This window comes from Brassica napus, chromosome C4 (genome assembly GCF_020379485.1).
Source record: "Brassica napus cultivar Da-Ae chromosome C4, Da-Ae, whole genome shotgun sequence".
Taxonomy (NCBI): domain Eukaryota; kingdom Viridiplantae; phylum Streptophyta; class Magnoliopsida; order Brassicales; family Brassicaceae; genus Brassica; species Brassica napus.
Window position 1 is genome coordinate 17,547,860 of NC_063447.1, and position 3,776 is coordinate 17,551,635.

General features: G+C 41.3%; 1 non-coding gene across 1 annotated transcript; it reads right to left on the reverse strand.

Moving 5' to 3' along the window:
- Window positions 1-3,347: 3,347 nt before the first annotated feature.
- LOC125586517 lies at window positions 3,348-3,454 on the reverse strand. The gene has a single exon (XR_007323049.1). It is a non-coding gene; the product is annotated as a small nucleolar RNA R71 (small nucleolar RNA).
- Window positions 3,455-3,776: the final 322 nt, after the last annotated feature.

The window sequence follows — 3,776 nt, forward strand, 5'->3', positions numbered from 1 at the left end:
AATCTACACAAAAACCTAATAAATAGAACCTAAGAGAGTGGGATAGAGTCCTTACATGATTTGTGTAAGAGAAAGGGGAGATCGCCGGAGATATCGTCGGAGAGAAGGGGTAAATCACCGGAGAAGAGGGAGAGGAGGCGCAGAGGAAGAAGAGAGAAATGGGGAAGAAGAGGCGGCTCGTGGTTATAAAACCTAGGGTCCGACGGATAGTATCCGTCGGAATTCCGTCAGAATTCTAATTTCAATTTTCGCGAAATATTTGCCCGGTTAAATGAAAATATTCTGAGAAAATTCCGACGGATACTTAAATATCCCTCGGAATTCCGTCGGAATATTCCGAGGGAATTCCGAGGAACTAGTGTTTGGAGTTTCAAAACATCAATTTTTTTTTGCCGTATTTCATTTCTTATACAATTGTAATGCATACCATTGAGGATTCTTTGTATAGATGATCATAAACCATGAAATAACAAATTTCAAAACGAATTGAAAGAATTCCCTTTACCGTTCATTAAAGTGTATAAGTGTTTCTCTTACGTTGTGGGGATTTCGTTCATACAATCGGAAAAATGTTTATTATAGGGTAAGTTGATATCTTCTCAATTTGAATGTTTAGATTGATTTTTGAGATGATGATAAAGAGGGTAGAACTTGTGATCATTTATAACAAAATGGGGTAGAATGATGAGAATGAATCTATGTATGCATGAGTTGCTTCTAATCTTAGATAAATTTTGCATAATGATCAAGCTCCTTGTTTTGAGTGATAACCACCCTTAAATAAAAACATTTGAACCCATCTCTTCATTCATATTAGACCATTGCATACCTAGCCAAATGATTGAGATCATGTGCCCATTTGTGAGACTTCACCTTGTGTGTGTGTGTGTGAATCAATCTGAGAGCTGATTGAAGGGACTTGTTGGTAAAGAGTATTGCAACTTGAGTAGAGGAAAAAGAGTATGGATAGGCCTAGAGAAACTAGAGTATAACAAGGAGAATGCTCATGCTATTTGCTATGTTTCTTTAGGATGTTAAGTTGAGTGCTAGGAAGTGTTACTTTTGGCTATGAGTTCCCACCTTCAAACCTCTCTCTCTTATGAGTTCTTACAAGGTCACTTGAGGACAAGTAAGATACAAGTTTGGGGGAGTTGATATCTTCTCAATTTGCATTGTTTTAACCATTCATTCTTGCATATGTTGACCATTTAGGATAGCATTTAGATATGTTTAGGTTGCATTGCATTACATATGTCCTTATCAGGTGATGGAGATTTCAAATGGTGACTTTGGAGCATTTAGAGATGGTTTGGAGGCAAAAGGGGTGATTCTCGAGAAGGAGACGCATTGATCAAGTGTCCCAGCGGCATAAGGACGTCCCAGCGGCCTTTTGGCCCCTCAAGAAGCCGCTGCAAGCGCTGAGAAACGGAGACTAAGTGTGGGAGCGGCCCTACGCAGCGGTGTACCGAAGCCGATGGAGACGCTCGAGAGATGAAGACTCAAGAAATGGAGACCAAGTGCGGGAGCGGCCTGACGCAGCGGTGTGACGAGACCGCTGGGAAAATACCCTGTTCCCTGCCGCGTTCGTACTTGTCGCAGCGGTGTGATGACGAAGCAAGGAAGCCGCTGCGAGTGTCCCAGCGGCTAGGCGGAGCGGTTTCACGTGGCCGCTGCGAGTCAAGAAAGCCAACATTTTCCGTGTTTGACCAGATAATTACCAATTTGTGTTTTGGTTAACCCAGGTTTGTTGGGTTAAACCAGGTTCGACTTTAAGCTACTATAAAGGTCCTTCAGACCTAATTGTAGGATTTTATCTTGTTTTCTATCTAATCAAAAGCCACTTTTGGGTGAAAGATTTAATCTTGATCATAATTTCTTATCTTTGCTTGATTATCTTGCTCTCTAATCATGTTTAACCTTGAATCATCCATGGTTTTGAGGTTATTCATGTCTATTAGTGAGTAGACTAATCTTGGATTCATGGGCTAGGGTGATTAAGGGTGATTAGAGAAGATCTAGGGTGTTTAGTGTTAGATCCACTTGTTTCCTTGCTTGTTGAGGGTTCTCAATGCTATTTTAGTCTTGATCATACTAAAATAGATCTCTAGGCATTTCCTACCCACAAGATGTATGATGAAATGCCTAAACCAACTCTTCAATGCTTTTAGCTTGCTTTACCTAAGGGATTAGTTGCTAAAGGAGTTAAGATTGCTATTAGACTTGTTCTCCATGTTTGCTTTAGTAACATTCAACCTAAGGGATTAGATGCTTGAGTTGCTTTAGCAAAAGAACATTCATCTAGGGATAGAGCTTGTTTAGCTTAGTGTCTAGGCATAAGGAAAGTGTTTGATTGCTAGCTTGCCAACCTTAGATTGGATCTACATCACCCAAGATCAAATGCCTAGTCCCATGAGTCCTCTTGCTTCATATTGAGAAAAGAAAGATCATTACTTTATTGCATTAGCTTATTAGTTCTTAGTTCATACCATCTTTAAAACCGGATTGCACTTAGCTTAAGCATGAACTTGCATTCCCTTTGCTTTAGAATCACCTAGGATTGGTTCGACAATCTTTTATATTATAACATTTGATTAGGAGCCTTGAAAACTCCTAACATCAAATTGGCGCCGTTGCCAAATTCTAAGTTGATTGTGACATTGGAATTTAGTCATTTGCTTGAGACTAAGTCAATTTTTATTTAATTGTGTTATTGCTTTTCTTTCTTTTTTCTCCCTTTGCATTTCAGGTGTATGAACACAAGGAGCAGAGGTCCAACAAACCTAGTTCCAAGAGTTGAAGACATTAGAGCACTTGAGAGGGAGATTGCAAGACAGAGAAGAGAAGTAGAGCAACAAGCTCACTTGCAAAGGTTGGGGTTTGATATGGAGAATCTGCCTCAAGATGGTGATGCCCAAGGAGGCATTGATCCAAGAGCTGATCACTTTCGACCACAGCGCCAGCCACAACACCCACCACGCCAAGCTCGCGCCATTGGAGCCTATGATCAACCTCACATTAATGGTCATAGGTTGGGAATCAGAGCACCACCAGTGGAGAACAACAACTTCGAGATTAAGTCAGGACTGCTCAACACCATAGGGAACAACAAGTATCATGGTCTTGCTACTGAAGACCCTTTTGATCACTTGTACAAGTTTGATAAGTATTGTGGCTTGTCCAAGACAAATGGTGTTTCTGAAGATGCTTTCAAGTTGAAGCTATTCCCTTTCTCTTTGGGAGACAAGGCACACCAATGGGAGAAGACTCTTCTAAGTGACACTGTCACCACTTGGGAAGAGTGTAAGAGAGCTTTCCTAGACAAGTTCTTATCTACTTCAAGGACAGCTAAGATCAGGAACGAAATCTCTGGGTTTCAACAGAAAGGTCTAGAGAGCTTCAGTGAAGCATGGGAGAGGTTCAAGGGCTATTGGGCTCAATGCCCTCATCATGGTTTCAGCAAGGAGAGTTTGCTTAGCACCTTCTATAGAGGAGCTCTACCACAGTGCAGAAACAGGCTTGATACTGCCAGCAATGGTTTCTTCTTGGGAAGAACTGAGGAAGAAGCAGTGGAACTGGTAGATAACATGGCCAAGAGTGACTCAGTCTACAGTGAGGAGCATGATAGGGTCAACAGAAGTGATGATCAGCATACAAAGAAAGAGCTGAAGTCTCTCCAAGCCAAGTTGGATCTACTTCTTGCAGAAAAGGCTAAGCAGGAGAAGATGAACTTTGTTGGTGACCAGAAAAAAGAGGCACCTCCAGTGATCAATGAGGTT